The sequence below is a fragment of the Gorilla gorilla genome, chromosome 16 (genome assembly GCF_029281585.2).
Source record: "Gorilla gorilla gorilla isolate KB3781 chromosome 16, NHGRI_mGorGor1-v2.1_pri, whole genome shotgun sequence".
NCBI classification, from domain to species: Eukaryota; Metazoa; Chordata; class Mammalia; order Primates; family Hominidae; genus Gorilla; species Gorilla gorilla.
Genome location: NC_073240.2, coordinates 27762759 through 27786204, shown reverse-complemented (window position 1 = coordinate 27786204; position 23446 = coordinate 27762759). Strand labels below are relative to the sequence as shown.

At 39.9% G+C, this 23446-nt stretch overlaps 1 long non-coding RNA gene across 3 annotated transcripts in view; it reads left to right on the top strand.

The window, feature by feature from the left end:
- Window positions 1–1966: 1966 nt before the first annotated feature.
- LOC129526876 (uncharacterized) overlaps window positions 1967–23446 on the top strand; it is a 115269-nt gene continuing 93789 nt past the window's right edge. For 2 of the 3 annotated variants that reach the window (XR_008671698.2, XR_010130933.1), the window contains exon 1: window positions 2035–2249. This is a non-coding gene — a long non-coding RNA (uncharacterized lncRNA). Of the gene's footprint in view, window positions 2250–23446 lie in introns of all 3 variants that reach the window. The other variant, XR_008671697.2, reaches the window with a different exon arrangement.

Genomic DNA, 23446 nt, shown 5'->3' with positions numbered 1-23446 from the left:
TTATCTAGATACAATTATTGGAGTCAGAGCATCTTTGAGTGGTAAGAGAATTGTGGTTTTTTTAGACGGAGTTTCACTCAGTTGCCCAGGCTGGAGTGCAATGGTGTGATCTCGGCTCCCTGCAACCTCTGCCTCCCAGGTTCAAAGGATTCTTCTGCCTCAGTCTCTTGAGTAGCTGGGATTACAGGCACATGCCTGGCTAATTTGTTGTATTTTCAGTAGAGACGGGGTTTCACCATGTTGGCCAGGATGGTCTCAAACTCCTGACCTTGGGTGACCCGCCCCCCTCAACCTCCCAAAGTGCTGGGATTACAGGTGTGTCACCACGCCCAGTCAGGGAATTTAAAGGTCATCTTTCCCTGCACCTATCCAGTGCCTGTGTGAATCTACAACCCTTTTTTTCTCCACCTGACCTTACCATTCAGAATTTTTTTACAAAAGCGAGTCATTTTTTAAGCTTTGAACAAAAGTGTAGGAAAAAAAGAAAAACCCCCACTTGGGGAAAAGGGGGAAAACTGGTAAGGTGGGTGGTGTTGTGTGGAGTCATGCCTAAACTGGTGTCTTCAGCCACCTGTGGAAGTTTTCCCTTGCCTTTGTCTGGTCTCCCTTCCGATTTATTTCTCTGAATATGGAATTGTAAGCGGGAAGAGGAATGTGTACATATCACCATGGCCTGGATACATGAATGGCTCTGCGTCCTCATTACCTTCTGACTGACAGGTGTCAGGTTCTTCTCACTGCTGTTGGTAATTGGATAATGGGTGAATTACTTAATGTATTTCTTCAAGACAAATATTAACAGTGGGGTTTTCCATTATAGAAATGAAATCTTTCAAACCAGAATATAAGGTCAAACCATGCCATCTGAAATAGTTTGATGCAATATTTTTTCCCTTGCTTTAAACGTTTAAGATGTTACTGTTGTGTAAGTATAATGTGATACATGCATCCCATTTTAATTTGGCTTACACATGATTATCTAGTGTGGATGACTTTTTTCAAACAGAATGTCATTACATCAGTGCTGTGTTAACAGGAAAGTATATTAGCTTCTGTTTGTCAGTGAATATTAAAGGCTAGGAATATAATTTTTGAAACAATGGCACGGTGCTGCTGAAAATCACAGCCTTTATTTTCCAGTTGCCCACATGGCAGAATTAGTTAACGTGACTCAGAAAAACAGCCACAAAACAAATGAAAGAAAATCTCATAACACATCCAGGTTGCTTTCCTTTAAAAATAATCTTGCCCTTGTCTTGAGCTGGGTGCCCTAGAAGCAGATCCTGAAGCAGGTATTCAGGTTCAACCGATTTAGTGGGGATGTTCTCAGGTAAAGGGGAATGGGAGTGGTCTACGCTCAAACTGGCTTCTGTCCAGTCCCATGGGAGCCATGTGAAGGACCCTGCTGGGGTAGCTTCTGCACCCATGTCAGTCACTGGCCCTGGTCAGAGAGGACACAGCTCCTGTTTGGAAGTCGGCAGTTCTCTGGAGAGCAAAGGGCAGTGAGGTGGCATCGCCTGGCCACAGTGTGCCCCATGATACTCAGCCTCCCAACGACAGCTCGGGCTGTCACCCTGGCTGTGAGAAGTGAGCAGAATTCAAGCAGTAGCTCTAGCTGGCAATCATCTTCAAAGATGGTGTGAAGTTGAGAGGTGAAGCCAGCTGGATTTCTGGGCCAGGTGGGGACTTGGAGACCTTTTCTGTCTTACAAGAGGATTGTAAAATGCACTAATCAGCACTCTGCAGCTAGGATTGTAAAACGCACCAATCAGTGCTCTGTGGCTAGCTGGAGGTTTGTAAAATGCGCCAATCAACACTCTGTAAAAACACACCAATCAGCTCTCTGTGGCTAGCTAGAGGTTTGTAAAATGGACCAGTCAGTGCTCTGTAAAATGGACCAATCAGCACACTGTAAAATGGACCAGTCAGTGCTCTGTAAAATGGACCAATCGGCACTCTGTAAAATGGACCAATCAGCAGGACATGGGCGGGGACAAATAAGGGAATAAAAGCTGGCCACCTCCACGCAGTTACAGCAACCTGCTGGGGTTACCTTCTATTCTGTGGAAGGTTTGTTGTTTGTTTCACTCTTTGCAGTAAATCTTACTGCCGCTCACTCTTTGGGTCCATGCAGCCTTTAAGAGCTGTGACACTGTGAAGGTCCGCAGCTTCAGTGTGCAGCGTCAGTCTTCAAGTCAGCCCGACCAAGAATCCCAGGAAAGAACCAACTCTGGACATCCTCAGTGGTGGTAGGTGGGAAGGAGCTTCTTGGGGTTTATTTCATAAGAATGCTAATGCTATTCAGGTGGGCTCCACCTTCATGACCTAATCGCCTTCTAAAAGCCCACTTCTAAAATTACCACTTTGGGGTGAAGATGTAAACATAATCAACTTGTGACACAAAGAGTTCAGCCCAGCGTGGCATTCCCACAGAAACTCTGCTTGCAGCTGTGCAGTTAGTGGGGTGAGCACCAGCCGTGCGAGAAAAGCCACAGGAAACTCAAGCCTGCCAGTTTATTGTATGCTTACACCTGGGAATAAAGTAAGAATACTGGGAAAAGGAGAATGACAAAAACAGTGAGGAATTGCTTAACACCAAAAAGAAAGGTGACTCTAGAAAGCTTGCGTTATTTGCTGAGCAAAGGTTCTTCAGCTGCGGTGCTGGGGGACACCTGAGCTTACATTTCGGGGGTTGGGAGAAAGCAGAGGCTCACTGCCCTGACTCTGCGTCCTGGAAGGCCCAAGGGGGCTTCCCTCCACAGTTGCCAGGGCGTGGAGCTCACATTATCACCAGGTGGAGGGACTGTAGAACCAGAGTTCCAGGTGGGTGGTGGGGGGCGTTCCGCGCTGCACTCTTGCCTCCCGTATTTCCAAGTCAGGGATTCTCCCAAAAACGTGCGTTTAAAAAGTTACCAGGTATTTAACGCATTCACTTAAAACAGTGTCTCCTCCCCAGAAAGCGTGCATGCGGTCAGATATTGATGTCCATTCAGCCTTCACTGGTCACTGGCTGGGCCCAGCACTGCTGGTTTTGTGGGGCATAGATGGCAGTGCTGATGTCCCTTGCTGGGGTCTCAGCACCACAGCAAAGGAGTTTCGTAGGTGGATCAGCCCGTTCTTTTGCTGCTATAAAGGAATACCTGATTGGGAGGCCTAGGTGGGCGGATCACCAGGTCAGGAGATAAGACATCCTGGCTAACACGGTGAAACCCCGTCTCTACTAAAAATACAAAAAATTTAGCCGGGCGTGGTGGCGGGCGCCTGTAGTCCCAGCTATTAGGGAGGGTGAGGCAGGAGAATGGCATGAACCCGGGAGGTGGCGCTTCTAGTGAGCGGAGATCGTGCCACTGCACTCCAGCCTGGGTGACAGAGCGAGACTCCGTCTCAAAAACTTAAAAAAAAAAAAAAAAAAAAAATCCTGAGACTGGGTAATACATAAACAAACGAAGTTTAATGGGTTCAAGGTTCTACAAGCTGTGCAGAAAGCATGGCAGCATCTGCTTCTGGAGAGACCTCAGGGAGCTTCCACTTACGGCCCAAGGCAAAGCGGGAACAGGCCTCTCATACAGTAGGAACTGGAGAAGAGAGATTGAGGATGGGAGGTACCACACACTTTAAAACCACCAGATCTCGTGAAAACTCTACCACAGCACTAAGGGAATGGTATTAAACCGTGAGAAACCACCCCCATGATCCATTCACCTCCCACCAGGCCCCACCTCCCACCATTGGGAATTACAATTCAACATAAGAGTTGGGCAGGGACACAGATCCGAACCACATCACTACGTGACGGGGAGGTAGTGACATGGAGGGTGTTTCTGATAGGCCCCCTCAGTGCACAGTGCTGTGGAGCCTGGCAGGTCCGGCAGGAAGTATTGCAAGGATGCTTGCGGTGGTAGTGGCGGGGCAGGAGCAACCAGACCTTGGCTTCTCACAGATGCTGACCTCATTTGGTGTGGATTCGCATCCGTTCCTCTCCTTACCATGTGAGAAGTGCCAAGGTGCTCCCTGAGTCCTTCATTGGCCGCCTGCACTCCAGGGGAGAGCTGGAGTATGTGGTCCATCATTCTAAAACAGCAGGCACTAAATAAAGGTTGGTGTTGGAGGTGATGTAACCTCTCCTAGGAATAGATTAGCACTGAAGAAATACAAAGCTTTAAAAAACGAAAGGGGTTATCTTTACAAAGTGGCTGTCCTCAGGGCTGACCAGGGAGCCTCATGCTTTCTCTGGCAATCCCCACCGGTGTGCGGAGAGCCACAACTCAAACATCCACAGATGCTGCCTCTCCAGGAGCCTCCTGCTTTGCCAGTGCTCTGCAAGGGGCCAGGAGATCCCACAGCGGGATGTGGGTAACTGCTCCCAGTGGCTCTGGCTTCACTCTCACCAGCCAGTGCAGCAACCAGGCACTTCTCGGCCTCAGATATAGTTTCCAATTCAGTTGCAAAAGGTCAAAAAGCAATCTTGAAAATAATCACTTTTGTAGCCTGGATGCTGTGCTGGGTACTTTTTTTTTTTTTTTGAGACGGAGTCTCACTCTGTCGCCCAGGCTGGAGTGCAGTGGCGCGATCTTGGCTCACTGCAAGCTCCGCCTCCCGGGTTCACGCCATTCTCCTGCCTCAGCCTCCCGAGTAGCTGGGACTACAGGCGCCCGCCACCACGCCCGGCTAATTTTTTGTGTTTTTAGTAGAGACGGGGTTTCACCGTGTTAGCCAGGATGGTCTGGATCTCCTGACCTTGTGATCCGCCCGCCTCGGCCTCCCAAAGTGCTGGGATTACGGGCGTGAGCCACCGCGCCCGGCCTGTGCTGGGTACTTTTATAAGCATTTTTATTGTTTTCTCAAACCCTTAAGACAATTAGAGAAAGATAGCATTATTAGCTCCCCTTGACAAAGGAGAAACCTGCAGCTGCTTTGTCAGTTATGTAGTAAGTGGCAGAGCTCAGGGAACTGTGGGTTTCACTTGAATCAGCTGGTGCTGGGGGGCTAGAGGTGGTTTATAGACTAACTACTGATTTGTTCATATGTAATTGGAAAGTTAGACATTACGGGAACACAGATGAGGGACACCTAAGCCAGCCTCCAGGAGACAAGGAAGACTTCTGGTTTGTATTTCTTTACGTGTTGCTAAGACCACAGTAATGAATTCTCTTGTATATAAGAGGTTTAATACCCAAATACCTCTGAAGAGTAGTGCCTTTCTAGTGAAAGGACTAAGTTTATCTGAATGTTTGAAACGTCTTTAGCTCACAGTCGGTAGTGCCTTCACCTCAAAGCAGCAATGACTGAAAAAAAAATATCCAGAAGTCAAAGCTTCATGTGCACAGTTTCTCTTGCCCTCCATCTTGAGGGCAATGCGGGGTGGTTCAGGGTGATGTCGCACACTCGGTGGGTCTGTGTCACAGCTAAATAAATCTGAGCTTAGGAAACCTCAGTCTTATAAGGGGGTTCCAAGGGAACTTATTATATATTATCCTGACAGGAAACAAATATGTCCTCTGGCCTGAAGGGAGACACCATCTCTGTCTTCCAAGGCTATTTGCTATAACATCACCCTTGAAAAGACAGCCTAGGAGGAAGGTTGCAACAAGACACAGAAACACTGTAGAAAGTTGCCTCCAAAAGGCATGATCTGCAGCCTCTTAGGCAAACTCCAAGCCGCTACTACCCACAACTACTATTACTTAGGCAAACTCCTACCCACAGCTGTGCAGGCTGGCCAGGTGCTTTCAATGCAGTGACGTAGATCATTGTATGTGTAAATTGGAGCTGTCCTCAAATTTACCCACGTATCCTGGATTGCAAGGCCTTTGTCTCCACTACATAGTCATTGAGATAAATTTATAATGGTGATTTCATTGATGTGCAGCCTCTTTTAATCTTATACAATTATAACATTGAAATGCAGATGACAGTTTTGACATTCGAAAAAAATGTAGTTTTAATTAGTATGTTGATTACTTGATCTAAGAAGCCAGATGCCTAAATATCATGAAAGGTCACAAGAACAAATTTTCAGTTTTCATCTTTTGATATTCTAATTTTATTGAATTAGAAGTAATTTAATTTAGTTGCATTAGAAGATGATTTTATTTAGCTCCCCACCCGTCTTTTTTTTTTTATTCTTTAGGATAAGTACAGAAATTCAAATCTCATAAAAGGAAAAAATAAGGTTACCCAAGCCCTACCCATATCAATTTTCTTTCCTTTTTTTTTTCCTAGTGGTGAACATTGATAATAAAAGCTCAGTGACTTCCCTTCTGAATAGCAACTTTGTAACAATAGCAATATAAGGAAAAACCCTTTGCTGGGTGCAAACAACTAGAAAGACAAATATGAAGAGACCTCCATTTGTAAAGTGGTTTTAACAAAACTATTATTCTTTCTCTACTGTGTTCTCAGTGTTTCAGAAGTTCCCTGTTAGATTTCCAACTAGGTAAAAGAACCATGTCCAGTTAGGTGAACTTTCCACAATCTAATTTGAAGTTAAAATATTGTCAACATTCCCTGTACTTCAAGTAGTTTGCCAATGGAATTAATCACATGGTTCTTATTCTTGGGTAAATCTAATCTGAGGTATAACAAAACTGAGTTCATTAAACACTTCCTCATCTGCCCCATGCTGGAAAAAGAAAACTAATAATGGGGCAATTACATGAAATTTGAAATTCAACTCAAATTCATACTAGAACAATTTCCAATCTTGTTGTGTGGAGTTATCCTAGTTCTGTTATTACAGAATCTCCCATCTCTTCGAATCCTAAGGATTTGAGCATCTTGTAACCTCTTTTATTTGCCTAGACCTTGCAGTGCTTTAGTAGTAATTTGTCTTCCTTTCTGTTTCAACTTGAATTAATAAGTGTGAAATTATAAGTTTCTTTTATTGGATTTTTATCTCAATACAATATAAGAACACCCAGTTAAAAAAAAACGGATTTTAGCCATGTAATGAATTATTATAACCTTCTATAATGTAAATTATTGCCTACTTTTTGAAGTGTGATTTTATATGTTTTGATTAATATGCACAGTTAGACTCACCTACCTTAGTATTCCTGCCTCATGGGCTGTGCTCTGACAAAGCAAAACTGCTTGATGTTGTCTGTCCAGAATCCCACATCGGCATAGGCAAGAACTGAGCCTCAGCCTTTCATTTTCAAGCCAGCATTTGATGAACTAGACCACTCTGGGATTTCCAGTTTTATGCAAAGAGCTTGGAAGTTGTAACTCACATACTTAAGAAAAAGCTGACAAACTGAAATCCAATGACATGTCCTGCACATATCAGAAAACTGAGATCACAAGTCAAACTACAATTCCACAATGTGGAGAGTCAGGTGAATACAGAGTCACAACAATGATCTTCTTACCTAAAGCAGAAGCCACTGGAGCCATAAACTGGTATGGACACTTAAGTGGTAATTTTGATACATTGAATAAGACTGAGTATGGACCAGCCCAATAATGAGAAACTCTGGGGAATGTAGTCTTAGAGGAACCACCATAGGAATCCTGCCAGGTATGGTGACGATCTGAGAAAGACCCTCTCATGGCTTTGTCATGGAAAGGGGAGGAAGAGTCACTGGGTTATATGCGCAGATCCTTCTCCATGACACTTGCTGTCCAGAGAGAAGCAGTGATAAGCCAGAGGAAACAAATGCCAGGAGAAAGGCATTTCTCTCAATTCAGATGCCCCTAGCTCTCCTGTTTCACCTGCAGGTTGGAGCAGGGAAAGGTGGAACTATAGTCAACACTACAAAGAAAAATATAGATGGTGAACACTGCAGCCAGGAAGGGAAGTAACCCAGGAGGGAAAAGCTGTAGCACTAGAGAAACACTTGGGAAAGTCACAGCCCAGAGACACAGTCTCCCTAAAAGACTGAGATTTAATCGTAAAATTATAGAATCCTTTCCCTGTTCATTCCCTATCACCACACCAAAAGTGCTCCAGTATAATAACAGTGGGTGATAGCTGAAAGATCTGCAAGACACACTCTAGGAAGAATACTTAGGAAAGTCTAAAGTCAATAGGAAAGACAAAAACTGTTATGGACATTTGAGGAATGATTGGGGCAATCTGTGTATGAACAATATTGAATTAATGTTGATTTTTTTTTAGGTGTAGCAAATACTTCTGTTTGAGAAGATGTATGTCATACTGAAATATTTAGAGGTAAAATATGATTTCTGTGATCGATTTTCAATTGTTTAGCAAAAGAAAAATGTGTCTGAATGGCATTACCAATAAAAGACAGATTACTTGAGAAAAAAATAAAATAACAAAAAACAAGGATACTTGAGCAACTGTGTCCTATAGGTACACAAACATTAAACATAGCCCAACTCCTAGCCCAGGTAACATAAATATTTACACTAAAAGCTGATTTACTTTAGTTTCTAGCACGTGATACATGTTCAGCTTCCTCAAAAAAAAAAAAAAAATTTAAGGCATGCAAAAAGATTTTTAAAATAGCCATCATCAAAACCAGACTCAGATATGACACAGATGTTGGGATTATCAGGCAGGAACTTCAAATAATAATTAACATATAAAGGTTGTAATGGAAAAAGTAGACACCATGCCAGAATGGATGCATAATGAAAGCACAGATGAAAGTAAATGCTAGAAATCAAAACACACTAAGAGAAATAAAGAATGCTTTTGATGGGCCCATCAGTAGACTGGACACAGCCGAGGATAGAATCGATGAGCTTGATAATTAATCAACAGTAACTTCCTAAACTGAAAAGCAAAGAGAAAAAAAAATGAAAAAAAGAATCCCACCATAGACCATCCAAGAACTGTGTGAAAAATTTAAGAGGTGCAACACATACATAATTGGAATCCATAAAGAGAAAAATAGAGAATGCAGTAGAGGAAATATTTAATAATGGCTGAAAACTTTCTAAAATTAATGACAGAAACCAAATCACAGTGCCAGAGAGCTCTGAGAATACCAGGCAGGACAAATACCTTAGGAAAACCACAGAAAAGCAAAGAAAAGTCTTGAAAGATGCCACGGGGAAAAAAAATCACTTACATATAGAAGAACAAGAATTAGAATTATAACAAACATATCATCAGACACCAAGCAAACAAGAGGAAAGTGGAGTGAAACTTGATATTGAAGGAATATAAAAAGACCAATTTATAACTATATCCAGAGAAATGGTTCTTCAAAAGTGAAGGAGAAACAGGCTTTTTAAATACAAAACCTAAGGGAATTCATCACTAGCAGACCTCCTCTGTAATAAATGTTAAAATTTCTCCACGTAGGAGAAAATAAGTCATAAATTTAGATCTGTGTAAATAAAGGAAGTATGTCATGAGTAGAATAAATGTAAATCAAATAGTTTTAAGTTTTCTATTATCTAAAAGATAACTGTTAAATAGTACAACACATTGAGTGAGTGTAGCATTTGGATGAATGAATGACAGCAATGTCACAAGGAATGAGAAGAATTGGGAATAATCTTCCATAAGATACCTGCACTACACATGAAGTGGTGCAGGTATCTTATGTTATTTAAAGTATGTCATGCAAGTATCTTACGTTATTTAAAGCTAGACTTAAATTAGTTAAAATGTATACTGTAAACTCTAGAGCAACAATTATTTTTAAATGAAGCACAATGAATTATTCTGATGAAATCATATGAAATGCTCAGTTAAATCAGAGAAGGCAGGAAAAGAGGGAAAAAATAAATTCAGTGAGTAGAGAACAATTAGAAGCATGGTAGAATTTAATTCATTCACATAAATAAGTGCTTAAAATGAATGGTCTAAATATAGCAATTAAAACAGTATATATATATATTTGTGTATATATATATACACACATACTTTTGTGTATATATATATATACACACATACTTGTGTGTATATATATATACACACATACTTGTGTGTATATATATATATACACATATTTGTGTGTATATATATACACATATTTGTGTGTGTATATATTTATATATAAAGTCCAAGACCCAGCTGTATGTTGTCTATAAGAAACTCACTTCCAATATAAAGACAGCTAGGTTAAAAACAAAGGAATGAATAAAGGTATACTATACTAACTCTAATCAAAAGAAGACTGGAATATCTATATTTCAGAAAAAAATACCCTTTAGAACAATGAAACTCATCAATAGTAAAGAAAGTTACTGTCTAATGTTAAAATGGTCAGTACTTCAAGAATACAAAGCAATCCTGTGTATGCACCTGATAACAGAGCAATAAAATATATGAGGCGAAACTGATAGAACTAAAAGGAGACATACATAAATCCGCTGTAATAGTTGGAAACTTCAGTATACCTCTCTCAGTAATTTGATACATCCAGCAGGTAGAAAATCAGTAAAGATTACCTGAAAAGCACTAACAATCAACTTAATCAATTGATATTTATAAAATACTCTACCCAACAAAACTGGATTACTCATTCTTCTTAGGCTCATTCTTTTCCATAACTATATTCAGTTGTCACAGAAACATTTGTCAGAAAGACTATTTTTTCTCCCTTTGAGTTGCCTTGGCCTCTTTGTTGAAAAGCAGTTAGCCATAAATGTTAAGAGGTTATTTCTGAACTCTCAATTCTGTTTCATTAATCTGTACAAATTGGCTTGATTGCTACATTTTATAGTAAATTTCGAAATCAGAATGTGTGAATCCATTAACTTTTTGGTGACTGTTTTGGCTGTTCTGTGTTCCTTGCATTTCCATATGAATGCCTGGATCAACATGTGTATTCGCTGGGATTTTTCTCTACACAAGATTATTTAATCTATGAATAAAGAAAAATTTAGGCTGGTTGAGGTGGCTCACACCTGTAATCCCAGCACTTTGGAGGTCAGGGTGGGCAGATCACCTGGTCAGGAGTTCAAGACCAGCCTGGCCAACATGGTGAAACCTCATCTCTGCTAAAAATACAAAAATTAGCCAGGTGTGGTGGTAGACACCTGTAATCCCAGCTCCTTGGGAGGCTGAGGCAGGAGAATCACTTGAACCCAGGAGGCAGAGTTGCAGTGAGCTGAGATAGTGCCACTGCACTCCAGTCTGAGCGACAGAGTGAGACTCCATCTCGATTAAAAAAAAAATTTACTTCTTTCTTGCTAAATTCCTTTTATTTATTTTTTACCCAGTTGATCTTATTAAAACCTCCAGTACAGTATTGAATGGAAGAGGAAAGAGATATCCTTGTTGTGTTTCCTCCACTGGGGGAAAGCATTTAGAACTTTACTGTTTAGTATGATGTTAGCTGTAGGCTTTTCACTGATACTGTTCGTTGGGTTTAGATTCCCCTCTAGTCCTAGTTCATAGGGTAGGTTTTAATCATGAAAGAGTGTTGGATGTAGTCTAATTGTTTTTGTTCATCTATTTAAATAATCATGTTTTTTGTCCTTTATGAGGCGTATAGTACATTGATTTTGGATGTGAAACCAATCTTCTGTTCCTTGGTAAATCCTACTTAGTCATGTTGTATATCTCTTTATATGTTACCAGATTTGGTTTGCTAGTATTTTGTTGAGGATTTTTTGCATCTATAGTCCTAAAAGATGTGGCTTTATAGTTTTTAAAATATATATATTTTTGGTTTTGCTATTATGATAATACTGATCTCAAAGAACAAGTAGGAAAGTGCTTCCTTTCCTTTATTTTCTGGAAAAGTTAGTAAAGGGTTGGTGTTCTTTAAATGTTTCGTAGCATTCACCACCAAAGTCATCTGCATCTGAGCTTTTTTTAATGAGAAGTTTTAAAAGTATTCTATTTCTTTGCTTGTTCATTGGTCTATTTATATTTTACATTTCTTCTTAAGTCAGTTTCAGTAATTTGATCTTTCTAGGATTTTTTCATTTTATCTCTGTTATCTACTTTGCAGCATACAGTCATTCCTATTATTCCATTATAATTCTTTATATTTCCATAAGGTCAGTAGTGATTTTTTTTGTCAACTTAAATCTACTGTTGAGCCCTTCGAGTAAAATTTATATCTTAGTTATTGTATTTTTCGATCCCAGAATTTATGTTTGGTTATTTTTAGAATTTTTATATCTTTATTGACATTATTTGTTGAATTATTGTTCTCATATCTATATGTGACTTTATAAATATAATTTTCTTTAGTTGTTTTCAGTTCTCTCTGTATTAAATTCAATATCTTACCCCTGGTAAGATATTGGTAATTGTGTTTCCTACATTAGGGGGAAAGTATTCAGAACTTTACTGTAATTTCTAGTGGCTATTTTATTTCCTATGAATGGCCTACACTTTCCTAGTTCTTTGCATATCTCATACTTTTTGGTTAAAAACTGGAAATTTTACATAATATATTGTAGCAATTTGGATAAGGACATACACCCTCCTTCTGGGGTTTTTAGGTTTTGTTGTTCAATCGCTGTGTTTACTGATTTGGTTGGACTAACACTTTGATGTCTGCACAGTATGCAGCAATCTGATGTCATTGCTCGGGATTTTCTCTTTATTTTTAGCCTGGCTTTTTTTTTCTTTTCTTAGCACAGTCTTACTCTGTCACCCAAGTTATAGTGCAGTGGCAGAATCTCTGCTCCCTGCAACCTCTACCTCCCTGATTCAAGCAATTCCCCTGCCTCAGCCTCCTGAGTAGCTGGGACACAGCCATGCACCATCACACTTGTATTTTTAGCCTGACTTTCTAAGGGTCATACTTGGAGTCTGCATTGACTACATTTGGTCAAAAGTTGTGCTTAACTCCCCTTAATCCATTCATTTTCACCCATTGCTGTTGGTAATAAGTGCAGCTTGGAGGCTGCTTTCTCTGCTTGGGAAATTTACAGTTTTTGTCTTCTCCTACCTCAGTGATCATCCAGAGACACGTTCTGAGGCTACGTCTCCAGTGACACCCGGCAGAGCACAGCCTTAGGTCTGTGCACAGTTGTTCTGATGACCAGGGATGAGTGAGATTTCATTTTAAGCTTGTCTTCCCATGAGCTGCCCCAGGTCTAAGTAGCTTATTTTTCTGCCAGTGTCTGGTCACAGGTTGTTTTTAAGCTCCTGGAAACTTTAGGGCTCAAAAGTTTTTTTTTGTTGAGGGATCTGTGAATGGCTTGAGGTGATTTTTTTCAAGCCTTTACCACACTGTGCTTTGATTTTCCAGAGTGGGTACAAGATAGTGCCTGTGCACACTCTTATGGCCCCTCAAGGATGAGGGAGTCTCCAGCATGAGTCTTCTTGGCTGTCCCTTTCCTTGTTTTCTTCTAATAAACCTCAAACTCAGTGTTTGCCAACAGGGGTTTTTAGACTTCCTTAAGGGCTCTTTGTCTATTTGTATACTGGTCTAATCCACATCAGATGTACCAGGAGGAGGACAAATGAGACAACATCTTGCTTGATTCCTAGTGTTTAGCGAGGTTTCTTTTCACACAGTTCTGGTCAGCATTATATTTGCTCTCAGTTATTCTGAATAGAACGATACACAATATATTGCCTCTAGCACTCTCCTCACCTTCACCCTTCCTACAGGAATCGTATTTGTGAAGATTATATTTTCTGGAGTATAATGCACTCTCACTTCTCCCCAACCTCTGAATAATGCAGGTGGAAGGATGAGAATACTTTCCTGGCCAAAGAAAAAAAAAAAGAGAGAGAGAGAGATTTTATGATCAAATGGACGGCTGTATTAGTCTGTCCTTGCACCTCTGTAAAGAACTACCTGAGACTGGGTAATTTATAAAGAAAAGAGGTTTAATTGGCTCTCTGTTCTTCAGGCTGTGTAGGAAGCATGGCTGGGGAGGCCTCAGGAAACATACAATCACGGTGGAAGGCAAAGGGGAAGCAGGCTCATCTTACATAACTAGAGCAGGAGGAAAAGAGAAAAAGGGGAGGTGCGACACACTTTTAAACAATCAGCTCTCATGAGAACTACTCACTATCACGAGGACAGCAGGGGGGAATTCTGCCCCCATGATCCAATCACCTCCCACCAGGCTCTTCTTCCACTATTGGGGATTATAATTCAACATGAGATTTGGGTAGGGACACAAATCTAAACCGTATCAACAGCCATCTATTATTCTATTGATATATAGACGCATGAGTTGGGTTTTCTGTAGCACATCTAAGAGAATACTTTCTAAATACTTTCAGTAGGACTGGCAGACAGCATCTTAACAAGACTGGCACATTTTACAGTTTTCAATTACCCTTTCACTATAGTTTGAACATAAAGTTCTTGGAGATCTGACACTATTGTCAATCTTATTTTTCAACATTTTAGTAAGATTAATGTTTTATTAAACATTATTTTAGTAATGTTTTTGGGTATTCATAGGTATATTAGTGATAGACTCTGGTCAGGAATTCTCAGCTTTATGACATTTTAAATTGAAATCCCAATACATGCACTCTGTCGTTAATGTATAAGCATAGACTGAGGATGAATTGGCTAGTTAAGTTAGGTCAGTATTTCTCACTATGAGCTCTATGTCTGGGAATAGAAAGGTCCCATAAGTCCATAATTCTGTTCCTCAACCATTGGCAATAAAGAAACCACACTATCATATAAAGGCTGTGAGAAACCTTGTAGTGGGGAGACTTCTTGATTTTTTTGTATTTGGCACAGCAATATAGATCTGTATTTGGCAGAGCTACAATAACTTAGGTGACAGTTTGGTTGTTTGACTTTGTTGTCATTTAAGTTAGTCCAAATAAAAAAGGATTGGGTGTGGTGGCTCATGCCTGTAATCCCAGCACTTTGGGAGGTCGAGGTGGGTGGATCATAAGGTCAGGAGATTGAGACCATCCTGGCTAACAAGGTGAAACCCCGTCTCTACTAAATATACAAAAAATTAGCCAGGCGTAGTGGCTAATTTTTTGAGACAGAGTCTTCAAAAAAAAAAAAAAAAAAAGGATTGAGAAGATGTAAAAGGCAATATTACAAAAAACCCAAGCTGTACATAAGACTGGACAGAAAAGTGAAAAACAAGCTCTTCCTTCCATCTCTGGTGGAGATGTCTTTTCCACGTTGCTGGTCTGTTGTCTTCTCCTGTTCCTCATGCAGACAGGCTTTTTCTATTTACTCTGCTCATCTTTTTTTTTTTTCATTTATTTTATTTTTATTTATTTATTTTTTTATTAAAACTTTAAGTTTTAGGGTACATGTGCACATTGTGCAGGTTAGTTACATATGTATACATGTGCCATGCTGGTGTGCTGCACCCACTAACTCGTCATCTAGCATTAGGTATATCTCCCAATGCTATCCCTCCCCCCTCCCCCCACCCCACAACAGTCCCCAGAGTGTGATATTCCCCTTCCTGTGTCCATGTGATCTCATTGTTCAATTCCCACCTATGAGTGAGAATATGCAGTGGTTGGTTTTTTGTTCTTGCGATAGTTTACTGAGAATGATGATTTCCAATTACTCTGCTCATCTTGACTGAATTTTAGTTTGTTTTGGAAAGGAACAACTCCATCCCAGTATATATGCTGTCTTTTAGTTCCATCTCCTATCATAGTTTGACTGGCCTAGCCTCTCACTGTTTTAGGTAATCCAGAGACAGCAGATACCCATCATGGATCAAAGTCTCCCCTTGATAGGCCTTGTGGAAAGTGAGACTTTTCAGGGTTGTGGGCAAGATCGATTTTCAAAGATGGGAATTTGAAGCCAGGCATGGTGGCTTCCACCTGTTATCCTAGCACTTTGGGAGGCCAGGACAGGAGGATTGCTTGATCCCAGGAGTTTAAAACCAGCCTGGGCAACATAGAGAGACCCTGTCTCTAAAGAAGAAAAAAAAAAATGAAAATATGAGAATTGGAGTGTAAGGAGGTGACTGACATCTCTGTCTACTCTATTTACCATCATGTCATAGTGTAAGCTTATTTGATAGCAAACATTTCTTTGGCATGAATGACACCTGGTAACATCCATTGCAGATGGAAAAAATTAGGGAACACTAGCATAGATAAGATGGTAATGTTGATCAAAGTGGTCTATGGAGGTAATTAAGATGACACAGTATTGGAAGTTCTGATGTGAGAAGGTTCTGCTGGACTGGGCTTGTTGAGAAAACTGAAAGATGCTTCCATGTAGCAAGAGATGTTGTATGTGTACTGAAAACTCAATGTGGTGGGAAATGGTATGGCTTAAAAGGTAGAAATATATTTAGGTAGGAGTCACTGCTTATTCCCCTGGCTTCTTTGCTGAGGAAGTTGATGTAAAGAAAATGAAAAACTAGAAGGGAACCAGGGACAAATGTTATTTAAAACTAGGAAGGTGCCTGATATTCTTGGGTAAAAGCTGAATTTGTGTCTATGGTCTTAGGAAGCTTCAGTGAGATCTGAGATCTTTTTTTCTTCTCTGATCATTTTGTGCCTACCTCCCCAAGCACTCATTATATAAGATTGTAATCACTGCAGTCTGAAGAAAGGCTAATCCAAAGTATACCCATAAGTGTCAACAAAGGAGTAGCAGCTACACAGCAAGAAACAGAGTTTCTCCAGTGCTTAACAGCAAGCTAGCCTAGACCCCATAGCCTGTGTCCAAGCCTGTACCTGGCTGCCATGTGGAAAGAGAGAGAAAATGACTGGCTTGCTTTGCAAGAGCTTGTTACTCTTAGCACTGTCAAAACAGTGGAAGGCAGGGCAAGAGGACATACCCCATGTAAACATGAAACTTCAACACATGATGATGTCAGTCACCATGACTCATAACAAGACACATGGCCCAATGACTGGCATGCTTTAACAAAGCAAATTAGCTGCCCCCTATGCATGACATGTTTTAGTAACAGGCAGAAAGAAGAGCCGGGATTGTTTCCTCTGCCCCTTTTCCATTATGGGGAGAGCTTGGATAGAAATTTGGTCTTGCCTGGAGCAGAGGCAGAAACATGACAACAAAGGGACAGCTGTTCCTTCTTTGGCACTGTACTCTATCGGGTCCATCTAAGGGGGTAAAGAAGTCAGATACTCCTTTGTGACCTGTTCTAGTTACTTGATCTCGCTAATTTTCAGATTTCTCATCTGTAAAATAGGCATAATAATCCTACCTTCATTGAGTGGAATGTGAAAGCCTGAAGCAATAAAAGAGCTCAGTAAATATTAACAATTGTTATTATTAATATACCATATTTATAAAGATTAAGTGCTTTACTGTATAAGTCAGTGCTTATGCATTCAATAAATTATGTGTCTTTGCTCATTCTACTGTAAAATAACTTGATAGATAAATTGAATAAAGACAATCAAACTACTTGATTGGTTCACAAGGTGTTGGACATATTTTAATATATTTTCCAAAAGCATAACTTATTTTAGCCAAAGATGGGAGTACTAAAATTTAGTAAGATTAGTCTTTGGAAAATCACCAGTTTCCATCGGACCTACTTTTAGTTTTTGAGTTCCTTTTTTTAAGAAGTTCAAGCTATTTATAAGGATTTATATTTATAAAACTCTTATTCTTTCTTAGAAGTCTTCCAAAAATGAGTAATTTTACTTATTTTAAATCACATATTTTATTTTATAATTATCATATGGGTCCATTGGACCTTTTAATAAATCTAAGATACAGTATGAGATCTTAGTGATGTTATTTTTGTGTCTTGAAATATTTTTTATATTTAGCTGTCATAGAAATTATCTCATCATTGCCCATGAATTACTCCCAACTATGCTACAAAAGTTGTAGAATAAAAAGAAAGTAGAAGAATGACAGTGTGACAGGCAGAATGAGCCCTCAAAGATGTCCACACCCTAAACCCTGGACCCTGCGAATATGTTACACTACATGGCAAAAGTGGTTACCAACTTTATGATGTGGAGATAATTTTGAATTATCCAAGTGGGCCCATCTAATCACATGAGCCCTTAAAAGCAGAGAACCTTCTTTGGCTAGAGTCAGAGAGATTAAGCACAAGGAAAAGTTGGAAGATTTGTTTGTTTGCTTCTCCGTTAAGTTTGAGTCACGAATGGTGTCGGCAGGGCTGCCTGGCCTTGTGGAAAGTACACATAAAAATCAGAAACTTGGATGCTACTCAGTTTGTCCACTTACTAGCTAAGTAATCTTATTAATCACTAAAGCCATGCATATTTCATAAAGTTGTTATGGGTCATAATAAAATAAGAGGGTATACCTACTTTATAATGGAGAATACAATTACTAGATGGTAACATGGCACTGAAAACTGTCGGCCCTGCTCATTCTTCTCATTTTTAGATTTATGCATTCTTAATTTTTTCTTCATGGTTTTTTTAAGTTTCCTGTTCACTGAAACATTTATATGATCTTGCTTTACTTTCCCACTTTTTCTATTTGTCAGATATCTTGGCACATAAAATCAGTAAAATCAAGTGAAATGCAAGTATTCTTCACTCAATCACGATGACTATTATAGAGTACTTTGTTAGAACATAATTGTGTCACAAAGTCAGAATTTCTGATATAAATACATAGATTGACTTTTTTTTCTAATTAATGATTTGAGCTCATATTTACCTATTGCCTGCTAACAAATAAAAATAAGAGGAAGGGGCAGAGCAAGACAGTGGAATAGAAGGCTCCACCAATTGTCCTCCCTGCAAAAACACGAATTTAACTATCTGTACAAATACGTAACTTCATAAGAACCAAAAATCAGGTGAGCACTCACAGTACCTGTTTTTAACTTTATACTGCTAAAAGATGCACTGAAGAAGTAGAAAAAACAATCTTGAATCACCAATGTCACTCCCTCCCATCCCCCAGCCGCAGCGGCATGATGCAGAGAGCATTTTTGTGTGGTTGTGAGAGAGGGAGAGCACAGCAATTGTGAGGCATTGAACCCAGTGCTGCCTTGTTACAGCAGAAAGTAAAACTGGACCAAACTCAGCTGTTGCCTGCCCAGGGAGGGAGCATTTAAATTAGCCCTAGTCAAAGGGGAGTTGTTGATCTCAGTGGTTGTAACTTCAGTTTGTATAAGCCTCATCACTGTGAGCTAAAGTGCTCTGGGGTGCTAAATAAACTGGAAAAGTAGTCTAGGCCACAGGGACTAGGTGAGTCCTAGGGCTGAACCGGGCCCAGAGCTAGTGGAGGGGTGGGGGCACGCAACCTACTGAGACACCGGTCAGGGTAGCTAAGAGAGTGCTGGCATCACCCCTCCCCTAATCTCAGGCTACACAGCTCACGGGTCCAAAAGAGACTCCTTGCTTCCACTTGAGAAGGAAGACGGGAGGATTTTGTCTCGCATCTTGGCTATCAGCTCAGCCACAGCATGATAGGGTACTGGTCAGAGTCATGAGGCCCCTGGTTCAGGTCCTAGCTCCCAGATGACATTTCTGGACATATCCTGAGCCGGAGGGGAAACTGCTTCCTTGAAGGGAAGGACCCATTCCTAGCACGATTAATCACCTGCTAACTGAATATTACCTGAGCCCTGAATAACCATCAGCAATACTCAGGTACTGTGTCAAGGGCGTTGGGTGAGCCTCTGACACTTGCTGGCTTCAGGTGAGACTCAATACATTACCAGCTGTGGTGGCTATGTGGCAAGAATCTTTCTGCTTGAGAAAAGCAGAGAGAAAAGTAAAAGAGACTTTGTCTTGCACTTTAGAAACCAGCATGGCCACACGGGGGTAGAGCAACAGGCAGGCTCTTGGGTCCCTGATTATAGGATGTGGCTCTTGAATGGCATTTCTGGGCCTGTGCTAGGCCAGAGAGGAGCCTTCTGCCCTGAAGGATGAGTCCCAGCCCAGACAGCATTCATCACAAGCTGACTTAAGAGACCTTGGGCCTTAAGGGAACACTGGCAGTAGTCTAGCAGTACTTCCTGTGGGCCTATAGTGGTGGTGGCCAGGAGGTAAGGCTCCTCTGCCTTTGGAAAGGGAAGAGAATAATGGAAAAGACAGCATCTTGTGGTTTGAGGGCTAGCTCAGCCTCAGCACAATAGAACACCACGAAGACTTCCAAAGTTCTTTACTCTGGTTCCTGGCTCCCAGATGGCATGTCTGGACCCACTCAGGACATGAGGGATCTCACCACTCTGAAGGGAAGGACACAGGCCTGCCTGGCTTTGCCACCTGCTGAGTGTAGAGCCCCAGGGCTTTGAACAAACATTGGCAGTAGCCAGGGAGTGGTTATAGCAGGCCTTGGATGAGACCCAGTGCTGTGCTGGCTTCAGGTCTAACCCAGCACGGTCCCAGTGGTGGTGGCCACTGGAGTGCTTGTGTCACTCCATTCCCAGCTCCAGGTGGCTCAGAACACACAGAGAGAGAGAGAGAGAGAGAAAGGGAAGAGAACAGGAGTCTCTGCTTGGTAATCCAGAGAATTCTGCTGGATCTTGTCTAAGACGATGAAGGCAGTACTTCTGCAAGTCTGCAAAAACCGTAGCATTAGCGGGCTTTGGGTACCCCCTAAAGCAGATACAGCTTAGATCACCACACCTAAGCCCTTTAGAATATCTGGAAAGACTTCCCAAGAAGGATGGGTACAAACAAGCCCAGACTGTGAAGACTAAAATAAGTAATTCTTCAATGCCCAGACACAGACAAACATCTACAAGTATCAAGACCACCCAGAAAAACATGACCTCACCAGATGAACTTAAGTCACCAGGGACAAATCCTGGAGAAACAGTGATATGTGATCTTTCAGACAGAGTATTCAGAATAGCTGTTTTGAGGAAACTCAAGGAAATTCGAGATAACATAGAGAAAGAATTCAGAATTCTGTCAGGTCAATTTAACAAAAAGATTGAAATAATTAAAAAGAATCAAGCAGAAATTCTGGAGCTGAAAAATGTAGTTGTCATACTGAAGAATGTATCAGTCTTTAAATAGCAGAACTGATACAGCAAAAAAAAAAGTGAATTTCAAGATAGACTCTTTGAAAATACACAGAGGAGACAGAAGAAAAAAGAATAAAAAGCAATGAAGCATGCCTACAGGAGCTTAGAAAATAGCCTCAACAGAGCAAATCTAAAAGTTACTGGCCCTAAAGGAGAGGTAGAGAGGTAGAGAAAGATAGTGGTGGAAAGTTTATTCAAAGGGATAACATCCGAGAACTCCCCAAACCTAGAGAAAGATACCAACATTCGAGAAGGTTATAGAACACCAAGCAGATTTAACCCAAGAAGACTGCTGCAAAGTATTTAATAGTCAAACTCCCAAAGGTCAAGGATAAACAGTGGATTTTAAAAGCAGCAAGAAAAAAAAAAATATAAAGGAGCTCCAGTACATCTGGCAGCAGACTTTTTAGTGGCAACTTATGTGCCAGGAGAGAGTGGCATGACATATTTAAAATGCTCAAGGAAGAAACTTTAGAATAGTATATCCAGCAAAAATAGTTTTCAAACATGAAGGAAAAATAGACTTTTCCAGACAGACAAAAGCTGAGCAATTTCATGAACACCAGATCTGTCCTACAAGAAATGCTAAAGGAAGTTCTTCAATCAGAAAGAAAAGAATGTTAATGAGCAAGAAGAAATAATCTGAGGAATAAAACTCACAGTAATAGTAAATATACAGAGAAACACAGAATTTTATAGCACTGTAACTATGGTTTGTAAAGTACTCTTGACTTAAGTAGAAAGTAGTAAATGATCAATAAAAATAATAACTACAACTTCTCAAGACATAGTACAATAATATTTGAATAGAAACAACAAAAAGTTAAAAAGCAGAGGGTTGAATTTAAGGCACAGAGGCGTTATTCATTTTCTTTTTGCTGATTTATTTGTTTTGGCAAACAGTGTTGTTATGAGGTTAAAATGAGTTGTAGGATAAAATTTGCAAGCTTCATGGTAACCTCAAATCAAACAACATACAAAGGATACACAAAAAGATAAGAAGCAAGAGAATAAATCATGTCACCAGGCAAAATCACCTTCACTAAAGAAGACAGGAAAGGAAGAAAGAAGGAAGAGAAGACCACAAAACAGCCAGAAAACAAGATGGCAAGAGTAAATCCTTACTGATGGATAATAACATTGAATGTAAATGGACTAAACTCTCCAATCAAAAGACATAGAGTGGCTAAATGGATTAAAAAAGAAGACTCAATGATTGGTTACCTGCAATAAATGCAATTCACCTAAAAAGACACACATAGAATGAAAATAAAAGGATGGACAATGATATTCCATGCCAATGAAAACCATCAAAGAGCAGGAGTAGCTATACTCATATCGGACAAAATAGATTTCAAGACAAAACATGTAAGAAGAGACAAAGAATATCACTATAAAATAATGAAGGGGTCAATTCAACAAGAGGATATGAGAAGTTTAAATGCATATACACCCAACACTGGAACACCCGGATATATTATAAAGGAAATACTATTAGAACTAAAGAGAGAAATAGGACCCAGTACAATAATAGCTGGAGACATCATCAACACACCACTTTCAGCATTGGACAGATCTTCCAGATAGAAAATCAACAAAGAAATATTGGACTTAATCTGCACCATAGAACAAATGGGCCTAATAGATATTTATGGAGCATTTCATCTAACGGCTGCAGAATACATCTTCTTTTTCTCAGCATATGGATTGTTCTGCCATTCTCAAGGATAGATCATATGTTAGGTCAGAAAACAAGTCTTAAAACATCTTAAAAAATTGAAATGATGTGAGGCATCTTTGATCACAATGGAATAAAACTAGAAATCAATAAGAGGAATTTTGGAAACTGTACAAATACATGGGAAAAAAATATGCTCCTGAGTGACCAGTGGGTCAATAAAGAAATTAAGAAGAAAATTGAAAAACTTCTTGAAACAAATGATAATGGAAACACAACATACTAAAACCTATGGGATATAGGAAAATCAGTACTAAGAGGGAAGTTTGTAGCTATAAGTGCCTACTTTAAAAAAGAATAAGACTTCAAATAAACAGCCTAATGACACATCTTAATGAACTAGAAAAGCAAGAGCAAACCAAACCCAAAATTAGTAGAATAAAAGAAATAATAATAAGAAATGAATGAAATTGAAATGAAGAAAATACAAAAGATCAATGAAACAAAAGTTGGTTTTCTGAAAAATTAAACAAAATAGACAACCTTTAGCCAGACTGAGAAAAAAGAGAGAAGATCCAAATAAAATCAGAGATTGAAAAGAGATATTACAACTGTTACTGCAAAAATTTAAAGGATCATTAGTGGCTACGCTGAGCAACTATATGCCAAAAAACTGGAAAACTTGGACTAAATGGACAAATTCCTAGACTCATACAACCTACCAAGATTGAACCATGAAGAAATCAAAAATCTGAATAGAATAGTAACAAGAAATGAGATTGAAGCTGTAATAAGTCTCCCAGTAAAGAAAATCCCAGGATCCAATGACTTAACTGCTGAAATCTACAAAACATTTAAAGAACTAATACCAATCCTACTCATACTATTTTTTAAAATAGAAGAGGATAGAATACTTCCAGAGTAATTCTACAAGGCCAGTGCTTTTGCGATACCAAAACCAGACAGACACAT